Consider the following 23460-nt stretch of genomic DNA (forward strand, 5'->3'; position numbering starts at 1 on the left):
CTGCTCATTTGCTTGTTCAAAATTTTTTGACGACCAGGAACATACTTTTTCTGAAGTAAATTATGAAGGAATATTAGAATCAAAAGAAAAAGACATCTTGTTTCCTCAGCAGGAGGTAAATCTTCATGTTTTTCATGATCCAATGGCAAATCTGTTACAGTCAGCAGTGAAGGTCATTATTGCAGTATTCAGTGATGAAGGAGATCATGGTCAATTATGTTTTTGGAGGCCCAATTACTAGTATCAATTGTTGACCAGAAGATATGATCAGAAGAATCAGTCAAGAAGCCATCTTCTTGATTGGTTACATTGGCAGTTTGATATAGTTTGATGATATATAGTCTTGTAAGAAATGTAGGTGGTCATGTACTACCACCAAGCTTTAAGTTTTAAGTTCAGTTCTTAGTATTTTGAGTCAGTTTGTTAGAGTCAATTTTTTTCAGTCATGTCAGTTTGCATTGAGTCAGTTTCAGTCAAGTTTCAGTCAATAAATTGAGTCATGTTGGTTAGTCAAAAAGGACACTATCTAGCTCCTCCAGAGATCTACTGTTCTTGGCACCTCCAAGGAGCTACCATCCCCCATTGGAGCCAATGTTAGAGTTGGTCTGGTCAGTCCTCTGTCAGAGATCAAAACTCTTTATCCATTTCATTTTTAGGTGTCCCGCTCCATTCACTCAGCTGCATTCTGCTAGGAGCATGCCATGATCTGACAGAGAAGGTCATGCTAGTCATCTCCTCTCATGTCTGGGTCCTGCTGGCTTATGTCTTTGTGTCAAATAATCAAAAAGTCCATAACAGTCAAGGTCTAGTACTTTAACAGATAAAAGTCATTTTTGGTCATCAGGTCTAGGGATTGATCAATTTGGTCTTTAAATATGTCCAGTAAAGCCATGCAAGCCAGATTGATGCTCTTGCAAAGTAATGATCCGCAGAGTTTCATCATCATATTGATAGACTTCGACTGTTCTTCAAAACTTTGTTTTGAAGAAAAGTCAAACAGTGCTATTGGTGACAAAAATTTCAAAAGGGTCAATAGTTGATTTCTTCAGGTGCATTCATGGTTTCCGTGGCCAAATTTTCTATCATGCAATCCCTGTAAAAAGTGTCGTAAATTTCATCATTTGAGCCAAAATTCAGAGAAAAAGTGAAAATCAGGGTTATTTTAAAGTCAGTGAAAAAAGTGCCAAACATGACATTAGAAAGGTGGGTTTTTTGAAAAAGTAAATTTAATCATGACCTCCAAGTCTTATACACAAGTTTCCATCACAAATCAAACTCATTGTGCAATCAAGGCATAGGAAAAAATGTTGCAAGGTTGAGGAGCGAGCAATTGTGTGGTTTAGAGCAGTTTGGAGGTGCTTACAGGGGCGCGACGCACACAGGCAGGGGTGCGGCGCACACACAGGGTGTGGCGCACACAGAACCCACCAACAATTCAAATTTATAACCAGCACGACACACACCCGGAGCATGGCGCACTAGGCTTTGCGCGCGGCGCATAGAGACAAAGCGCCAAGAATGTGCCAAAACTCCCTCAAATCTTTGGTGAAGCCCTCTAATTGCAAGGTAGGCTCTCAAACTCACTTGTTCATCAAATTGGATAAAGATATGGTGGTTTTTATGCCCATGTTCGAAATGAAACAAAAATCTTAAAGCAACCATAAAAAGACACCAAGAAACCATCTTGCTAGGGTTGTGTAACAGTGTTATTATTGCCAAGGCTTATTTTTCCTACCCTACCCCTGTTCCTTATTCCCCTATGCCATTTTTCCTACTATCACTACCCTAACACTACCAAACTCATATTCCCTTACCCCTCCTCCTATTACCCAACACAAACACAAAAAAACCCAAACCCTACCCTATCAAAATACCCAAAACCCCCTACATATCCCCAAACAAAATTCTCCTATAACCCCTATTCCCATTTCATTACTCCCCTCCTAATACTCCCTTGTTTCATTGCCCCCTTGGTGGCAGATTATCAAAACAACACCCAGCTTCACCATCATCAAAGGGGCATCCTAAATACAGTTTATAAACAACAGTCATGGCATCCGAGGTTTCATCAGAGTATGAGGTGGAGACCCACAGTGATACAGCTTCAGGAGAACAGGCCCCCAGGAGACATCACCGAAGTGGCAAACATGTTAGAGATGAGCCAAACACCCTCACTGAGTTGCAGACATGCTCTCTTGCTATGTCATGTTTCCATCACCTAGCATGTTTTGAATTTTGTCAAAGGGTGGCAAATGTCAGAGTTCATCATGAGTTGGCCCATCTTTTTGCGCTTCACCTACATGGAGGTCAGTCTATCTTGGCTGGGGTCACTTTCACATTGACACCCGAAGCCATATCAGTGGAAACAGGCATACCAAATGTTGGAGAACAATGGCATAAGAAGAAGAAGGTGGAGAGGCATCATTATGAGCCTTACATTAAGGCCAGTTGTTTGAGTCAGCTCACGAGAGTTTTCCCATTCAGATTTTTGAGAAATGAGTATGCTCCGCTCATGAAATTGATCATGAAGTACTTCAGTTGTGAGGGGAGGTTTCCTCGCCTATATGCCTATCACATCAGGTTGCTCATGCACTTTACCAAAGTGTGGATGATGAACCTCCCATTTTTCATTTGCGAGAACATAGAGAGGATGAAAAATTTCATGCAGTATAAGACCCCTCAGTAGCAGCTCAACAGTGTTTATCACTTTTCTCTTATCCGTATTTTGGTGGATCATCAGTTGGGATCGCAGGGCATTGCTTCAGAGGACGTCATCTCCCATGACTTCTTCAGCACTCCACAGGTAGTATCAGAGGCAGAGCATGAGATAGGTGGTCCTTCACATCAGTATGAGCGCCATGAGACCGCTACTATGCCAGTATTCATCACCTATCAGAGAGGCAGTAGACATTTGTTTGCAACGGAAAAGCAAGTGTTATCTCCACCCAGGGTGGAAGGGGCCTCGCTTCGGACATCAGCATCATAGGAGCAGGGCAAGGGTAAGGAGCTAGTGCAGGACGAAGGGACATCAGGTGAATGAGAGACTGAATTCGTTCTCCTCCATGATGATGAGACAGATACAGAACCAACAAATGCAGATCTTACAGAGATCATCCAGAACCAGCAATCAGTGATTGAGGCCTTATCCCTTGACTTGGAGAGGGACAAGTGGAACATGAAGTACCTGGAGTAGAGAAACAAATAGCTAGAGGATCGGCAGGCAATTATGGAGCTGCAAAACATTCTTGAGCATCGCCAAGCTGCACAAAGGAGAAGTGTTGAGCTCATGTCATTGGAGCAAGAGATCAATGAGGATCGAGAGGCCAATCTCGAGAGCGTGAACATGCACTTAGAGAGGCTGCTAGACAAGGCCGATCAGGACCTTGCCTTGCTAAGACACATGGCTTATCATTACAGGACACAAAATATGAGTGCAAAGGCCCAGATAAGGAGCTTGAAGGAAAAATTGAGCAAAGCAATCAAAGAGGCAAAAGAGGCAAAAGAGCAAGATCGGCTTCAAATCTTGGTTGAGGATTCCTTGGCACATCATAGCACTAGATAGAGAACCTCCAGCCCAAATTTCAAGGAATTTGGGGAAATTTTGGTCACATGACAAATTTTTGGGCAAAACACAGGTTTTTTCTCCCAGTGGCGCGACGCTGAAAATCGGGATCTCCAAATGAGGAATGGTTTGCATTTTTGGATTCAGCATGGAAAATCACGACCACTGGTGCTTGGACAAGAAATTTGGGCAAGATATGAGTCACCAAAAGGTCAAAAAACAGCCAAAAAATGGCCTCTCTGCCCCTTTTTTGACACACAGGAAGCAATCCTGGGAGAATGGATATTTGGAGAGGCAAATGAGCACCAAATTCAAAAATTCTAGTGGGGTTAGAAAGTAGACACGACAAGCTTTCCAACAAGCCCACTTGGGCACATTTTGGACATATGCAAGTTCCCCAAAACAGGCCACAAAGTAGTGTGGCGCACAGAGGAAAAATTGCCAAATTTGCTTCCGTTTCGCGAATTTTCGATTTGCGACTTCTCCAAGTGGGCCTGCTCATCTACACTTCAGTATTTTGGCACCAAAGGTTGCATTTAAAGCATTTTCTTTCCATGTGGACTTCTATCCAAGTGGCAAAGGAAGGCAAACGGTCACCCAAGCCAAATGTCATGTTTGTAGCGCTGCACCTGTAGCTGATGGTTGGCTCTTCATCTCCATTTTGTAATGATTCGAGTAACTCCCCAACCCTTGGGTGTTCTATCTCTTCATGGCACATTCTATATATTGTATGTAAGCTATTTGCAAAGGGTTGGTTGGCTTGTAACTTCTAGGAGACTGTGGGAAAGAAACTCTGTTTCTTCACTGTATATTTTTGACAGAGAATTAATGAAAGGCAGCAGCTCTGTTTCATGAGATTCTTATGGTTGTGAGTGTAGCAAATGTATCTCTTATGTTTTCATATGTATTTCGTTATGTTTCATAATTCAATTCATGTTTATTTCCAGTGAAATTTTCTAAGTGAGATTAGGTAGAATTCAATTTTATTGCTCTACCTGTGGGAAAATTTCATGTTTAGTGTTCTTCTTCTGTTGAAAAGGATTCATGTTCCTATGCCCCTTTCACACTCCTCAGCAATCTCTCCTTTTCGCGTTATTCCAAACTAAATTGCTACACTTTCCGCCTGCCTTGCCTCACGAAGTAATCTATGCCTTTGTATTAAATTCTCTGTTCTTTGCTGACCGTTGGTCCCATAACATCCCAGAAGCTCAGTAATTCATAAAAATTGTTTCTTGTATCCATATTCACTTACTAGCCTAAGATCAATATTTCACTGTAAGTCATCTTAGACCATTTCATTTATTTATTCACTGAGCATGACTCGGAGAGAGCCCTCTCCTATTCTGGTGGGGCTAGCTACCAGACTGAGCATGGTTTGTGGTTACCCTGAATTTTGCCTTCCTTCAGCCTAGGGTAGATTTAGGTGCTAACACAACTTACCATATGGAATTTCTTGCATTAGTAATATTGTTCCATCCGCGTAGCAAACAAAACACTTGCTTGGCTTTGTCCATTGAAATGGACGAAGGTGATTGTTGTCAGTGCCAATCACATAACCTTTGATGGGGGAATCCTTTTCTAGCCTAATCCCATTTTCCTAAATGGACAGGGGATCAGACTATTCATATATCCTACGTAGAAACCTACCTTATATTTGGGGTTTTCCTATCAAAGCAGACCAGGGCACATGCCCCCTGGGTTTCAGTCACAATCACCGAATCACTTGCGCTCATCAGGTGGACGGACTGGAGATTGATGAGACATTCCTTGTGCAAAAAGACTAGTTAGGGATGGCATTTGACTAATAGCTGTGTTTGAACCAGGGAATGAAAGCTGGTCAACTAGGTGGACCACTCTGCCTTCATGCGGAAAACACATCACTCGAAAGAGTGAGGAAACAATAGCTCCCATGCTATAAATGTAGTCACGTCCAAGGAGTAGATTGTAATCTAAAGGCCCTTGGACTACCATCATGTTTAGATGAACGGTTTTCCTTCTCAAAGTTATAGGCAAATTTGGAAGGATCCCTAATGGTCGACTGGTTCCTTTGTTGAAGCCTGTCAGATTTCGAATCTCAGGCAGAAGCAATGGCAAACTAAGTTCTTTCCAAGCAGTTGAGGAAAGGATACTCACAGAAGCCCCTTCGTCTATGATAGTACCAACCATGATCAATCTGTAAGATTGTACTATGATTCGGAATGGTACATTAGATGGTAAGTGGGGTGTCCCTAGTAGATTCCAATCGAAGGAAATGACTAGATTGCTTGGAGGAGGGACCAAATAAACGACCGGATAAATTTCTGACAAACTTCCTTCTAGTGGTAAAGGAATGGGTAGATTGCCCCTATGTTCATCGGATTCTGTGTTAATGAAAAGAATTTGAACGGTGTCGTTCTCATCCTCTTTGGTGACTGTATCATCTGAAGGTGGACCTTCTAAAGACAAGACTAGGTTGACTGTCATCTCAACCTATTGGCTTTGGTCCGGTGTGGACTTAGAGAGTTTATCTTCAATGATAGGTGCTTCGACTGACAAAAAAGGTGTATCAGTTGGATTTTCAACTAGCGATGGACTCGGCAAGAGTTTCTTGTATCTAGGAGGAAGTCACTGTGGTGAAGCAGGATGGTTATCGAAGACTCTTTTAGCTTCATCCCGGAAAGGACAACGGTGGATGGCATGATCGCCTTCACACAATCTACAAGGAAATTTAGATCTTCCTTTCTTTCCATTGGCTTCGTTTTCACTATTCGATGGTGTGCTTTTAACATGATCATCAAAGGTTGAAGACACCAAATTGCGCAAGCGGGGAGACCAGTCCCTCAAGATCCATGGGATGTAGGGACAATCTTGATGATAGTGGTCTCCCTTGAAAATGACACATGGAGATTTAGGTTTGGATGGTGCAGTGTGTGGATTTTCGCTAGAAAATCCATGGTTGCCCCCTTTTGCCATCGGCTTCTTGTTCTTCTTCTCAGTTACTTGGTTTTTAGTGTTACTAGTTTCACCAAGCGAAGAGGAAGAAGGAGAGGAAGAAACAAACGAAGTAGAAGGTGGGGGAGCGAATTTAGGATCGTCTAGTTGCTGATTTGATTGCTGAGGAATTGCAGTGTTTTGAATGACAGAGGTTGAGAAAAGCCATGTTGGCAGGCTAATTGTAAGTCTTGGAAGGGACAATGTAGCCATGTGTGGAGCACCAACATCTCCCCAAGAGGAGAAGGGACTAGGATATCCCCCAAGGGGAGGTCCTTGATTGGTAGACTCCATTTTCTCAACCTAAGACCAATGAGGGAACAATGACATTATTCTAATTAAAATAAATTTTATGATGCTTTGACACAACTTGCTTTTTCAATTTTTAAGAGTCGAGAAAAAGCTAAAGATGACTCTAGTCGCCTTTTATTTTTAATGAGCCTGAAGTGACAAGTGCTCAGATGGACCTTTTCTTTTAAGGATTCTGAAAAGGAATGAAAGTGACTACTCTGGAAATCTAGACAGAGGGATTACCAAACCAATCACGAAACTGCAGAATACTTTTTACGGTACGGCAGTCAATCTTCCCAAATGCTGTGTTCAGTGCATTGCGATCGATAGGGAGGCAAATACGGCTTCTTAGGGATAAAGGATGTGGCCTATTGTGGTCCCAATGTATACTCAATGGTATGTGGGATCACAATTCCGTACTGGAACTTGTTGTCTCAAAGAGGAGGAATTACCCAACCTATGAAGAAAGCGATAGTTACCAAGCTTTACGATGCTGGAATACGTCTCTAGCCTAGACTTCTAGATGTTGTGCGTTAGGTTCCAAAGCGTTTTTATGTTCATTGAGGTTTATTTTACAGTTGATCTTTCTTAAGAAGTTTTCCTTTAAAGTTCATTGCATGATGTAGATATAGAATTCCTAAATATGCAATATAAGATGATAAACAATCATTTACTTTCTTTTTACAATGAAAATCCTAGCTACTAAGGAAAGAGAAATGAATTTCTTTCAACATAGACCAGAGAGCACACACTAGATGCACTTTTCCTAAATCAATTTCAGCATGCAGTCTAAATGAAAATGCACATGCATGTATTGTTTTTCAGTTTCCTTAATGTGAGAATGACAAAAGAAAACTAAGTATAGATCTAAACTATCTTCTTTCAAAGCAACAGTACTAACAATTTTCTCTTCAAAAAACGAAAGGAAGGCTAAGACGACACTTTGCGATTTCGAATTCAAATCAAATACAATGGCAAAAGTGTAATTGACTATCTAAAAGAGGAAGACTTTATGACACTCTTTTTCTTGACTGAAAACGACACTTGCGACACTTTCAAATCAAAAGACGACAATTTGATTAAGCTACTGTTTGCAAAAGAGAACTGTAAATGATGAAAAATACATAAAAAACATTCACAATTCTTTATCAATGGAGGCTGAATAATGCAAAGGAAGAAGGTTTCAACAGTGATATACTGATCATAGATAGCAAAACTACTGAATAAAGCTGAAGACAATGAAGAAAAAACCAAAATCTGGAGGCAAAAACAGTCTTACTCAATCATCGCACCTGTAACACAGGGAAACAGGGATGCATCTCACCTACAACACATAGGAGGTGCGATGCATCCAGATTGCCAATGAGAGACAATACGATGGTCCAGGGATGAGACTGAGCTTGGTTTTCACTCACAGTTTGCAGCTAAGTTCAAGGATTTAGGCTGAGCTAATGATTGTTAGTAAACACAAAGTATAGGGGCTGATCTAATGAGGCTATTTGAGCTACCACCAAGGCACTTAGGATGTTTGCAGGTTAGATGTTCAGTTCATAAAGCAACCCGGAGATTGACTGAAGTAGCATTGATCTACTTTGTAGTTACACAGCAAAAGTAGTTCGAAGGCTAGCTGGCTTAACTTCAGGCTCTGTCTGTGGTTTATAAAGCAAACAATCGTAACAAAACAAACAAACTATTTGCTCCCTAGTGGAGTTGTGATTTTGTTATCGGGAAAACTAGTGTCCATTCAGAGTTGCTAGTCCCACTAAGATGGGTAGCTATCTTAGAAACAAACAAAATAAAGTTACTTGTGTTTTCCTTTATGAGAGATAGATGAGAGAGAAGAAGAGAGGACCAACCTCAGTCTTTCACTAGTCTCCTTGCTTGTTTCCTCTCTCCCTTGATAGAGCTTTCACCACTCCTTTCTCACTTGTCCTGCTTCAAAGAATGCCTGTAGAGTCAAAGTAGCAAAATACCATCAAAGCATAGAGATCTATAACCATAAACAATGTAGGATCAGATGTACATTAACCATACAAATGCATATACAAATACAAGATTCAGAGATATACAAGCATATGGATAAAAACTCAAATAGCTTTATTGATAGAAGTAGTAGAAGAGAGGATTACAACCAAGCTGTCTGATCCAGCATCATCCCCCCAGCATGAAAGCCCTCTTCACCTCATACAAAGCAAGATCACCCAACAATACAATGTCTTCAATGAGAAACCAATAGCACTTCCTTTCAAATTACAAAATTCCAGCATTTGGATCTCTAGGATGAGGGATCCATATATAGATGTTTGCAGGAGAGTGAGTCAGCTTCTAGGATTTTGATTAGTGTCATTTCACTGATAGTTCTTGGTTCCACTTGGAGATTTCATGATCTCTTATTCATCCTTGGGTGGGTTCAGAGAGGCAAGTGTCATATGAGTAGTTTCTAGAAGATTCTTTGAGTTTCAACCTCGCAAACTGCTTCTGCCATTTGTCTACTCTCGCTCATCGCACCCTACAGAAGAGCTTTTCAATATGCATCACACCCCCTGTGTGTAGCAGGTGAGATGCATCGCACCCTCAGCATGGAGCAATCTGTATGGTCCAGTTTTGACCAGTTCTGAGCAGTTTTTCAGGGAGAACTTCTGGGAAATGATGTAGTCAGCTTACCTTGAGTATGAAACAACACTTTTAGGGGTTTAGAAGCCCTTAGTTTATGGACATATGTGATTGGGGTTGCAGTGCCCAAATATGTCTATAACACTAACATTATTCAATTGCAGTTGTACTTCAAAATTTAAAAACATTATGGCTTGAACTGCAATTCCATTATTTCCACAACCTTTTAGATTCCATTCTTCATCATCAGAGATCTCTTGGAATATTTTTTAAGAAACTTTGTTTTCTCCTCCATGGATTCTTTTTGAAAGATTAACTTCCATCTCCCAACCTCTCATTTTTACCTGCATCTGCACATAAAATTAATTTATTATAAAATAACATTTGATCTTTGAAAATGACCATAATTCATTAGAATGACTATTTTATTTCCTTCACTGTTGTCTACAAATATGTATTCTACTATCCCTTCACATGCATTTATTTCTCTTTGACCCTCTAATTCATCTTTTGTAATTCTACCTTGTAGGTAACTACCATCACCAATACATGATATGGAAAAGCCCACAATAGGAGAGAGACCAGAGGATGTTAGAGTACACCAGGATTTTCCATACCTTGTGTTTAAAGTTGGGTACCTAATACTCTAAGAGACACTTGGTTCTGAAGTATTGTAGTGGTTTACATGGGTACATCCAGAAAGTGATGGATCGTTGGACATTCCCTCACTCAAATCCACTTATCAATATGATGTCAAAATTGAGAAAAAAAAAATAAAGGAATAAGTGGGAGTTTGGGTTTGAAAATCTATTGCAAGAAAAGCCTAGAAATGGTGGCCCAAACTCAAAAATCAAGGGTTAGAGCAAGGAGATCCAACCTCAAGACAAATAGTGCAAGTTATAGATAAAGAAAGGTAATGGGAAGTCAAAAAAGGACACTATAAAGTGGTATGTGTTAGCACTCCATAATTTTCCTAGGTTGAGGAAGAAAACTACAAAGGTAACCACAAACCACTTTTAATGCTAAGATCTAGCCCTTCCAGCCTCAGAGAGGGCTCTCTCTAAATGATTAAGATTTCTTTTTTTAAGATCTTAGGCTAGATATTGAAGTTCGAGATGGGTTTTTCAAAATTATGGTTGAAAAATGTTGGAAAAGTCCATTGGGAATGGAGTCATTAACGTTTGGGTAATCAATTACAAAATGAAAAAGTAGCCATAATATGGAAAGGTAGGAAAACTCTTGGATCCTTTAAGACATTTATGGTGTGGATGATATGAAAAAGTAGAAGATTAGTTAAATACAAAGCATATTGAATTGAATTTTATATTTAATCTCAGGAGGAAAACATTAAGACGGTTTATAACAAGCTAGAGCAGAGTACACTTAAGTAAATTCAACTCTTAATATTCTTGCAAAAATCAGAAAGGGGAATTCATATGGAAACTGAGAAAAAGGAACAATTTAACATAAGAGAACACGTCACCATTTGTTTGGCACAAGAATCCTGGAACAAAACTACCTCTGTATTTCTACAAATTGATTACTTTGAGTACAATACATGGCTTACATCAAAGTCGAGCTCTTTTCTATATACACATTCCAATCCTTTCTAAGTCTTATTACAAAATATTTATATATTTTCTATTGAACTAGATTCAGATTCCAAAAAGGAATTAATTACAAAATAATATCTAACAAAGAAATAGATATTTCTGAAATAGAACTAGAAAATAGGAATTCTGGACAAATTTGATAGTTTTGTTGAAACATTGAAGGAAATATGTTACTGGCTGTAGCTATTTTCGAACCCCTTCTATTTTCCTTGTTTCCAAACTTGTAGGACTTCTATTTTTTCTTATTCGACCAATTCCAGTAATTGGTCCCATCGCTCTTCACCTGGGATAGAAAAATTTACAATGTTTCTGAATCTTTCATCTACCTCTATGTAGGTTTGGAAAGTTCGCTTGTGTTGAAGAAAGCATACCTAGTTTCAGTATTTACAAATGTAATTTTGATATTTGTACTTGTCAAGAAAAAGAAATATTAATTTTGTAAATTATAAGAATGAGTTTCTTGCTCATTTCATAGGTCTAGGAAATTCAAAGAGTCAAATTCATGTATAAGGAGCTCTTCTTGAGCCCATGTGTAAATGTATATTAGTCTAAAAGGCCCTCCAAGACAAGCACAAAGAAGTCTGCAAGATAAATGATGTACAAACACAATCATGTCAACCTACAAATTAAATATAAGTCATTTCATATTGCATCAAAAGACACAGCTCTTCACACTATCATGTCGGCTAATTATGGAGGATGAAATATTATAAATATGTGGCCATGATATTTGTAAAAAGATAGAGCATAGGACTCAAATACCTCTAATATTTCGGTGGTAATTAGAATGGTAATTACAGTGATAGTAGCTGCCAATTTCTGAGATTTCAGAGAAGTATCATAATCATGATTTTTGGGTTATTTTAGTATAGGACGAAGTAATCAGATCTCTATCTTGGAGAATATGTTTCAGAGTATCATGTTACACTATATAGTTCAGATTTCTCTTCTTAAATTTCAATGAAAAGATATAAAAGGAAAGCTCGGTAATATCTCTGTATTTTGTGTGGAAAGGATATCAACATCGGAGCAGTGACAAATTAATAGAGCTCGAATTGAATGGATAACAGTTATGAGCTCAAACATTTAGCACAATCATTTGAATCCCTAGTTGTGGTATCATTGCAGTAAGCAACTCAGAAGTCTCTCTGAGATCTCGTAAAACCAATAGACATGAAGATTTTGTGGTGCCACCTCTATTACAATATTGGTAATGGAATAATGAAATATACCCCTGTCTTGGTGCAGTAAGATAATAATTCGTTGCAATTACAAATTGTAGCGTCAATATGGTGAAGAGTTGACTGTCAAGACAAAATTAATGATCTCATTGTCATGATGAATATCTCACTGAAGGTACAACAATGATGACCTCAGTGAAACAACAATAATGATGATGATCTCAGTAGTGACGAAGAAGAGGATTGGTGTTTTGGTCTTGGAGTCACCTAATAGGTGAGGGGGCATGGTCTTGATATTCATCAATTTGAATCTCTATAAGAAGAATTTTGTGTGGGTTTTCCTCTCCATGGGGGAGAGTTCTTTTCCCTGGAAAAAACCCAACATCGTGTGTTCTTGTATCTTTGTTTTTTATAGCTATTTGATGAAATAAGAAGACACACTCTAAAAATAATAACAAGTGAATATTATGCTAACAAGTAAATTTAAATACATCACAAATATTTATCATGCAAGAACAATATCATTAACTATAATTGCCCTAGATTCTTCAACATGGAATCAGAGCTAAAGTGTTGAAGTCAAAGGAAGGGCAGCAAAAGAGACATACAAGGATCAGTCTTCAAGAAGGGCATCAAAGCAAGGGTGAAGACCTTTGTCAATATTAAAGGATTAGTCTACAAGAGTAGTCTACAAAGAAAGGTAAATCCACATCACCATCATCAAAATACCACCAAGACTCTCATCAACATATTTACAAAGTTATGAAACTCTAAGGACCTCAAAGATCTCATCATCTTAAAAAATATTGAAGCAGTCATGACCACTAAGAATTTTGAAGGCAAGAAGGAATTATCGTCTTCAAGGTTATAATCAAGAAAGGATCATCTCCTTGAACTAGAAGAAGACCATCTGAGGAAGCAATAAATCATCTTCATCAAAAGGGAGCAACCTTTTCTATTGAAGGAAAGGCTTTCTCACTTGAAAGAAGATCATCCAAGAAGAAGCCCTCATAAATATTCTTCAACCTTCATCAACATGGTTAAGGTGAATATTTCATCTTCACATGACAAGTATCTTTTCAATTTATAAAGTTAGTTAAATGACTTCATGAACTGCAAAGACTTCTATAAGTTGATAGGTCATCAAGATTCCTTACATGAAGTAGGAGAATAGTCATAGTCCTCTAAGAAGCAGAAGTCATTAAACATATCAATAGGTCTCCTCTGCATTTATGGAAAGGGATGCTTATGCAAGATCCCCTCATATAGCAATATTGGAAACATCAAAGTGATGTAGACGATAAACTCATTCTCTAGAGATGTAATGAAGAAGGTCACATGAAATCTGATCTACGTGAAAGTAAAGGGTATCAAAGGATGTAGGATATCATCCATCTACAAGACCTAGAAAGGAAGATAACCATAATGCACTAACAATCAAGGTAACAAATATCCATGGGATAATAAGGTTACCTCATTCGACAACTTATGGTATCTATGATAAATAAAGAAAGAAAAGTTGATGGAAAAAGTATTGAAGGGTAAAGGACTAAATCATGTGTAGAAAGGAAAGGGAAGTTCGGTCCTCAAACAAGGTAGAATAGGTATAGCTAAAATTATGGAAACTCATATCACCGGACATAAGGAGGAAGCTGAAGAAAAGGGCCATGGAAAGTGGGAGTAACAAATCTGTCATGGGTAATGGTATCCCTCACAAAAGGGTCCTATCATAAGCTTCTATTATAAGATATGCCAATGATAATAAGAAGCATCATGGCATCATGGAAGAATTAGAAACAAGAGCTCATGGCATCACCATGGGAATCACAAAGGAAAAAATTCATGACAAACAAACATGAAGGATATATCTCTTGGGAACCTCAGTGGGCATTGAAGGAAGGGAAGAAGTCATCTAGGACAAGGCTCATCATACATCAAGTAAAAAAGGAAACATCTACCAATTGGGGATATACAAGATTGTCAAAATTCTTTGATGAAATCCTCATCATAGGGTTCACTAATCTAGAGAGGAAGCAAGTGTTTCAATAGGAACTCCAACTTATGGAATCCATGAGATTATAATGTAATGACATGAAGAAGATCAAGGGATTGAAGATATTTTCAATCAAGGAAGTTGTTGGAAGAAGCCTCAATGACCTAAAGGTAAAATATAGTATTATGCTTATGTTTACTATTATAATGTCATGTCATATAGTTACAGGTAACATGGATCATTACTTCTATCTTGAGAAGCATGTTCAAGAGAAAAAGGATCTCCTCCTCTAAAAGGATGCAAGAAGGCATAAGACACACTAGATGAAATCAACATAATATGTCCTCATATGAAGTATGAGGTGGTTGACCAAAATTAAGAAACTATAATTAAAATCACCTGGGAATGGAATGTGTGGAGAAGGAAGAGATCATGAGATATGCAGCCCTGATGAAGGAAATAAGCATCCAAAAGACCAAGAAGATTTGACGAGGAAATCTCCTGAAAAGATATGAAGATTCTAATGAAAGTTTGAAAAAGATGAATACCCTTGACAATGGATATCTTTGGGAGATGTGCCAATATGTGTGTAGGATGATGATACCTACAATAAGATGTCATGATGAAAATCCATCTCATAAGCTATTATTTAATTTAATATGATTTTTTGATTTATTGAATAATATATGGATAATGCAAGGCTACTCGAACACGAGTTATAAATACAAGTACAACTAGCATTCATGTTATTGTAGCATCCATTGTCCTTTTAATTATACTTTCAGTTTTATTACAAGAAATGAAAAAATCAAATATTATGTTGTAGCAGAAATAAAGGGAAAAGCAGAAATTTAAAAGAAATAACTTATTTTATTTGATTGATGGATTTTGAATGTGAGAAACCTGCGAGAAGATCTGGGTCGTCTGATCAACATGCCACAGATCCAATGGTAATCACGCAATTAACTAGAATAGGGTTTATTTTAGAAATCGGATGCGATGATGTATGAAATACATTTTAATTCGCTGAAGTTCGGGCCAATCGCATTGAAAAGTAATTGGGTTTTATCCTTAAAATCGGACCTGATAAATCATTAACTGGTAGTTTTATTTCCTATCGAGTCCATATGGGAGTCAAACGGGCGTTGAAAAAATGGACGCGATAAAGTTTTGTTCAAACAGGTTTAAAGTTTCATGAGTTCCAAGGCATCAGACCATCCATTGAAGGGGTGATCGAACAGTGATCGCGCATAGCTCAGGCGGACGCGACAGGTTTGTGAACTAGAGTTTTATTTCTTTGAGTTTCATGGTAACCAAAGGTTTTCCATATTCTGTGTAAATTAATCAATTTTGTTGTTTTAGAAAAATGACCAAATTTAAAGGCATATGATTAAAATTCCGAAAGAAAGTTGATTGGTCAGGTTTCTTAGTGTTTCTGCCAATCAGAATACTCTCGATATATATGTGGGCCCAAGTTCACGCAGGCAATTCTTGTAAAGTTGTAGTTTGTTGTGTTAAAATAGTCTAACTGTCATCAGGACATCTACAAGGTTACAACTTGTATAATAACACTCAGACCATGTACTCTAGCCACTGATTCGAACAACGAATAGCCATTACCTACTAATTTTTGTTACTTCTTGTTATTTTATTTTCTTGAGAATGAGGTGTCTTTTACCCTCTATGTAATATTCTATAATAACTTTTACTTTAGACAGTAAGGAGAATAGTTAAGTATTTTGATAGTTTTGGTGATTACCAACTGTCTCATAATGTATAAAAAGAGGAAAATTTACAGAGAAGGGGTTTGAACTTTGGAGAACTTGAAGACTAGGTCACTGTATTCCTGATACAACTGTTGATTAATGAAAGAATCAAAAGTTTTCCATACATTGTTGGGTATGATTTTGTAACTTCTATATTATGTGTCATCAAATGTTTTCTTCCTTTAAGTATGGTAATAAAGCTGCATGTCTTTATTTTCTTATGTAAATGAAGTTAAAATCCCTTAAAAGAGCATTCCTATACTTGAAGTTCCTACCTCTACAATTCTTCTAAGTTACAGATAGTAGTTTCTGTGTAAGACAACATATTGTCTACGACATCTTCAAGCTTTCTTCATTCATCATTTATGTTCAGCAATCAAATGGCATTCTGAGATTTTCATGTCACCTAAGTATTGAGGGTTTTAAAACCATGTCTTTCAGGTCCTTCATTTGAGAATACAACATACAATTACATGACAAACGAGTGACAACAATTATAAACATTAATGTCTTAAGCACAATTTCTACATAGCCAGGAAATTGGTTTCTTAAGGGACAACATTAATTTGCATCGTTGTTGGGGAGAGAAGACAAGAACACTTTTCCTTGGGTTTTCAATAGTTTCCTCTGGTTGTTCAGTGAGGAGGAATTTTTTGGTTGTTTTGGATAAAAGCAATAACTCTAGCTCCAAGAAGATCCCATACAAGATCAGACACCTCACAACTAAAAGTTCAAGCCCTTTAACATCCTGAAAGGCTAGCTTCTAAGAAGGTTGGAAGGTCTAAAACCCCACTTACACCGATCTCTACACTGTCTGCAGCAGCCAACAATTCATCACATCTCTCACCCAAACATTCATCTGATCAAGAGTAACTTTTTACATCATCTTCATTTAAAGAACCCAACTGCCAAGAGAAGTCTTTAGCGTCTGTTACTTTTTCATTATCTGCTATAGTTATTCAACCTGAACTTATAACTGCATTACCACCTCTACACACTCCATTTACCCCTCAGTCAGGTTCCAAATCTGTTGGTAATCAAAGTTCAATAGATTTGGGAGCAAACATGGTAGCACCTGAATTCTTGATGAATAGGTATGCACCTCTTCAATTTCCACAACCGTTGAACCAAATGCCACAAGAATACCTCAAGATTCTTCCTCGTTTTACAAAGGAAGATGAACAAACAACAGAGAATCATGTATCAATATTTTGTAATTTTGCAAAAGACCTAAATGTTGAACATCAGGATGTTGTTCTAAGACTTTTTGTCCAATCCTTGGATGGAGAAGCAAGAAAATGGTTTAAAGGACTTCCTAATAACTCTATTACAACATGGGAAGAGATGGAGTGCCTATTCACCCAGAGATGGGGAGAAGAAAGACACCATGGGTATTCACTCACAGAGTTCAACCCTATCAAGAAGAAATCTGATGAAGGTGTTGTTGAATTCATCAGAAGGTTCAACAAATTGTACAATAGTCTTCCAATGGAGATTAAGCCCCCTCCTTCTAGTGCAAAAATAACTTTTGCAGGTGCCTTTGAGTCAAATTTTGGATTCACATTGAGGGAGAGGAGATCCCCAACCCTTGATCAGATGCAGACAGATCAGTAGAGATAGAAGCAAATCTGGTGGCTGCAGGTAAAACACCAGATAAATAGCCTATCCAAGATAAGGGAAAGGCTAAAGTTGAATCCTCTCAAAGTCAAACATTAGAGGATATGAGTAATGTAATTAAAACTTTGTGAAATAAATTGATTAAATTAGAGTTAGAAAGTAAGAATTCTCAGAGGAAAGCACAACAGAATAGGAACTTTAATCCTCAATATAGAACACAACCTCTGCAAATTTTGCAGAAGGAGAGAAAAGATCAAGATCAGATTCAAGAACTAGTTTATATAGAAGTAGATCTTGATGAAATACTAGAACATTCCAGGGACTATGATGATCAGATTTCTACATTGTATGCAGTAGATGAAAATAAACTAGGTGTTCAGGGAGAAGAATATGAATATGCTGAAACAAATGCAATTTATGATGATAATGAGATTGTTGAGTATTAGAAGTAGATTTCTGATTTTATGCAAGCAGAACTACATAAGAAATATGATTTGAGATCAAGGAGAAGGTCTAGAAGTAAAAAAGATGAAGGTGAGCAGCAAGTTCCAGCTCCCTCACAGAAGGTGACTCCACAAGAACCATAGCCTGTAAAAAAATTGAATAAAGGAAAGAAGCAGCAAAATACAAGTAGCAAGACTCAAATGCTTCAAGGTGAGTCTTCTCAAGACAAAAGTGAAAAAATTCCTTTAGAAAAACTTGTTTCCATTCCACAAGAGATTTCAGTCATGAAGAGAAGTGAAGATGAAAATGAAAAGAACACTAAACAGGGTCATGTGTTCAGTTTAACTAAAGAATTAGAAAAAATTAGAATTCAAGTGCCCCTCACAGAGTTAGTCAAAACACCAGTTTATCAGAGAGAGATTGTTGAGTTTATCAATCTAAGAGAGAATGTAAATATAAATGACACTGTGAACCTACAGGAAGATAAACCAGTAGTGGTTTTTGGTCCACATGTGGAGGAGGTGGATTCTTCAACCCCTCCATTCTACATTTCTCTATTGATTCATGATTTCCTCTTGCACAATTGTATGTTTGATTCAAGAGCTTCACATAATATTATGCCATTATCAGTGATGAAACAGCTAAACCTACAAGTCACTAAACCTTACAGGGACTTGTATTCTTTTGATTCAAATAAAGTCAAGTGTTTGGGGGTCATTAAAGATATGGTGGTGTCACTTGCCCAGATCCCAGCTAGAAGCTTGGTAATGGATGTAGTAGTAGTAGATATCCTTGCTAGGTTTGGAATGTTGCTATCTAGGTCATGGGGAGAAAATTTGGGTGGTATTTTGAAGCTAGATTTTACATATGTTGTTATACCATTTTTGGTGGGGAAGAAAGGAGGTTGTACAAAAAAAATAGATTTGTAAAAACAATTACAAGAAACGGAGCAAGTAATTCACCTGTATATAGTCAAGAGAAAGATGATTTTTCTTTCTTCGTGCTGCATGACAATGCAGAGTTGGCTGAAGATAATTAGAGGCAACTTACTTCAGCCAATGTAAATACAGAGCTGCAATCAGAAGGGGTGTGGAAGTGTTTTTTTGATGGAGCTTATTCTAAGGAAGGAATAGGTGTTGGTTTCCTTCTAATTGCACCTAGAGGTAATATGTTCCCTTTTTCTTTTAAATTGGAGTTTGAAGCAACAAACAATGTGGCAGAATATGAGTCCTTGATCATTGCTATGTAAACAACAAAACAAATGGGAGTAAAGTCAATTTCTGTCTTTGGAGATTTAGAACTAATTATAATGAAAATAAAGAACCACTGTCAGACAAAACACCCTAGGCTTAGGGCATACAGAAACAAAGTGTGGGATTTAGTTGAGAATTTTTTTGAAGCTTTCAATATTCAGTTCATTCCAAGGGATGGAAACAGATTAGCAGACTCTTTGGCTGTGGCTACTAGTACTTTTAGGCCTGCTTTTAATCCAAAGCTGAGATATGAGGTTGAAATGAGACACGGATCTTTTGTTCCTAATAATATAAAGCACTGGTAGATTTTTGAAGATGATCAGCAGTTTAAAGAATTTTTTAGTATGGTTGAATATTTTTCAGGGCACAGAGATTGATCCGGATGAAGATGAAGCAACAGAAGGTGTGGAGGTAAGTGGTTTGAAAAATTCTATAGTTGAACAAAAGATTATTCGATTGAAAGATAATACGCTGCCAAGGGGACTTGTCCCTCTTGAAAGGCTTTTTAACTCTAATGATGTAGTTGTTGGTTCAGAGAAAATTCCACAGGATGAGTAGATTCAAGATCACAATATTGGAACTTAGGAGGAGCCCAGGTTAGTAAAATTATTCAATGGAGTTCCATCTAATTATAAGGAGAGATATATTAAACTTTTAAAGGACTATGTTGATGTTTTTTCTTGGTCTTGTGAGGATATTAAAACATATGATGTAAGTATTATTCAGCACAAGATTCCCTTGAAATGGGGGAATAAACCATTTAAGCAGAAGATCAGATAGATAAACCCTCTACTTTTACCATTGATCAAGAAAGAAGTCAAAAATTTGCTTGATGCCAAGATTATAGTTCCACTCAGGTACTCTGACTAGGTGGCCAATTTGGTGCATGTAAGGAAGAAGAATGGAGAGATAAGGCTATGTGTAGACTTTAGAAATCTCAACAAGGCTTCCTTGAAAGATAAATATCCGTTACCTAAAATGGATCATGTGCTGTAGAAGGTAACAGGATCATTCAAGATGTCAATGCTGGATAGGTTTTCTGGGTATAACCAGGTGGCTATGGATAAAGAAGGTCAAAAGAAGACTGCATTCACAACTACTTGGGTAACCTTTATGTATGCTAGAATGCCTTTTGGGTTGATGAATGTAGGTGCTACATTTCAAAGGGCTATGGGCATTGCTTTTTTGGGAGATAAGTTTGTAGTGATATACTTAGATGACATCATTGTTTTCTCTAAGTCTGATGAGGAGCATCTGGACCATCTTAAAAAGACTTTTGAGAAATGTAGAAGATATGGGATTTCCTTAAATCCTAAAAAGTCTATTTTTTCTCTGGAAGATGGAAAAATGCTGGGGCACATTGTTTCTAGAGATGGAGTGAAGATAGATCCAGTAAGGGTGCAAGCTGTGCAGAAAATACCTTTGCCTAGGAGTAAGAAGGACATTCAAAAATTTCTAGGTAAAATTAATTTTTTAAGGAGGTTTCTATCCAATTATGTAGAAATTTTAAAAGAAATTAGTAATATGTTGAAGAATGAGAATGAAGTGCATTGGACCAAGGAATCCAGAGAGTCATTCTCCAGGATTAAAGAAGCATTGCAAGTTGCTCTAGTCCTAATAAGACCTGATTATCAAAAACCTTTCCAAGTTTTTTCATTTGCATTACCTAATTCAATAGCTGTTGTTTTGTTGCAGAAAAATAATGAAGAAAAGGAGCAGCCAGTTGCTTTCTTTATCAAGATTCTCGGAGATGTTGAACTAAAGTATAATATCCATGAAAAATAGGTGTATGTTTTGGTAAAATCCCTGAAGGCCTTCAGGACTTATGTATTGCAGTCACAGATCATTACTTATGTGCCAAATGATGTCGTAAAGGATTTCTTAGTCTAGAGCGATGTAGAAGGCAAAAGGGGAAAATGGATAGCCAAGATCCAAGAGTATGACTTGGACATAAAGCCCACAAAGCTGGTGAAAGGGCAAGGATTGGCGAAGATGTTGACAGAGTCAAATTTTCAGGCATTGGGAATCAACTTGCTGACACCTGTGAGTGAGGAGGCAATTGAAGAAGGTGAAGAAAGATCAGACCCAGGTATGAAGATCAGGTATAATTTTTTATGTTCAGAATGGTACAAGCACATAATCCATTATTTGTGTTTTCTCTCTTGTCCTCAATCTTTGGATAGAACAAAGTATAGAGCATTAAAGGTCAAAGCCCAGCCATATGCGATTGTTGAGGGCAGATTGTATTGGAAGGATCCTGTAGGAATTTTGTTGTTATGTTTAACAGAGGATGAATTTATAGAGACCATTAAAGATTATCATGAGAAGTTATGTGGAGAAAATTATAGTTGGAAGGCTACTACACACAAAATCCTCTAGATATGGTCTTATTAGCCTACTTTTTTTGGTGATACATACAAGTTTGTCATAAGCTATCAGAAGTGTCAGCTTTTTGCTGAGAAGAAGAGGTTAGCTCCCTTTCCTTTGATCCCAGTCTTCATAGAGGAACCATTCAGACAATGGGGACTGGATTTTGTTGGAGAGATTAACCCACCTTCAAGTGGATAGCACAAGTGGGTTCTCACAACTACTGATTACTTCACCAAGTGGGTAGAAGCTATACCCACTAAGAGGGAAAATGACCAGGTGGTGATGAAGTTCTTAGAGGAGAATATTTTCAGCAGATTTGGATGCCCTGTCAAAATCATAATAGACAATGCTCAAGTCTTCAATTCAAGTAAGTTTATTGCTTTTTGTCAAAAGTATAATGTTATTTTGTCCCATTCAACAGCTTATCATCCACAGGGAAGTGGATTAGCTAAATCCACTATCAAAACTTTGATAAAAATCCTTAAGAAAAATATTGCAGAGAAACAGAAAGATTGGAATTCTAAGTTAAAGTTTCCTCTATGGGCTGCTAGAGTGACTACAAGAATGTCCACAGGAAAATCACCTTTTGAGTTAGTGTATGGAATTCAAGCCCTGTTCCCAAGCCAACTTGTGAAGCCTGTGATTGCAATGATTCAGGAGGCAAAAGAAGAGCCCAATGCTCTGATAAGAAGAATGAATAAGGTAGTGGAGTTGAGTGAAAACATGGATAATGTAATAGAAAACTTGATCATGTATCAATCAAATATGAAGAGTATTTTTGACAGAAAGGCTAGAGAGATTGACTTTAAAGTTGGAGACCTGGTATTAAGGTCAGATACTAGAAGAGAAGATAAGGGAAAATGTGGAAAGTTTGATCCTCTTTGGTATGGTCCATTCAGAATTATAGAAGCAAGGACAAATAATACATTATTCCTAGAGAATTTTGATGGCGAATCTTTGCAACTGCCTGTCAATGGGTAGTACCTCATGCATTACTTCCAATTCTGAAGCATAAGCATCCTATCATTGCAGATATCGAAGTGAACTCATTGTACAAATTCCATAGAAGCTTAATTGGCTCAGTAATATGTGACTCCATGCCTGAGGTGAAGGCACTAATCTATGGTTCTTAGTGCTTCTGTGGCCAAAGCACTATCCCCAGGTGGAGCTAGATATTGTAGCATCCATTTTCCTTTTAATTCTATTTTCAGTTTTATTACAAAAAATGAAAAAATCAAATATTATGTTGTAGCAGAAATAAAGGGAAAAGAAGAAATTTAAAAGAAATAACTTATTTTATTTGATTGATGGATTTTGAATGTGAGAAACCTACGAGAAGATCTGGTCTGTCCGATCAACAGGCCACAAATCCAACGGTAATCACGCGGTTAACTAGAACAGGGTTTATTTCGGAAATCGGACGCGATGATGTATGAAATACAGTTTAATTCACTGAAGTCTGGGCCAATCGCAGCCATCCATCGAAACAGATGGGATCTGACGAATATCACATCGAAAATTAATCAGGTTTTATCTTTAAAACCCGACTTGATAAATCATTAACTTGCAGTTTTATTTCCTTTCGAGTCCATATGGGAGTCAAAGGGGCATTGAAAAAATGGATGTGATAAAGTTTTGTTCAAACAAGTTTAAAGTTTCATGAGTTCTGAGGCATCAGACCATCCAATGAAGGGGTGATCAGACGGTGATCGCATATAGCTCGGGCAGATGTTATAGGTTTATGAACCAGAGTTTTAATTATTTGAGTTCCATGGTTACCGAAAGTT

The sequence above is a fragment of the Pinus tabuliformis genome, chromosome 8 (assembly GCF_031772625.1).
Source record: "Pinus tabuliformis cultivar Carrire ecotype Pingquan chromosome 8, CPIR1, whole genome shotgun sequence".
In the NCBI taxonomy this organism is placed as follows: domain Eukaryota; kingdom Viridiplantae; phylum Streptophyta; class Pinopsida; order Pinales; family Pinaceae; genus Pinus; species Pinus tabuliformis.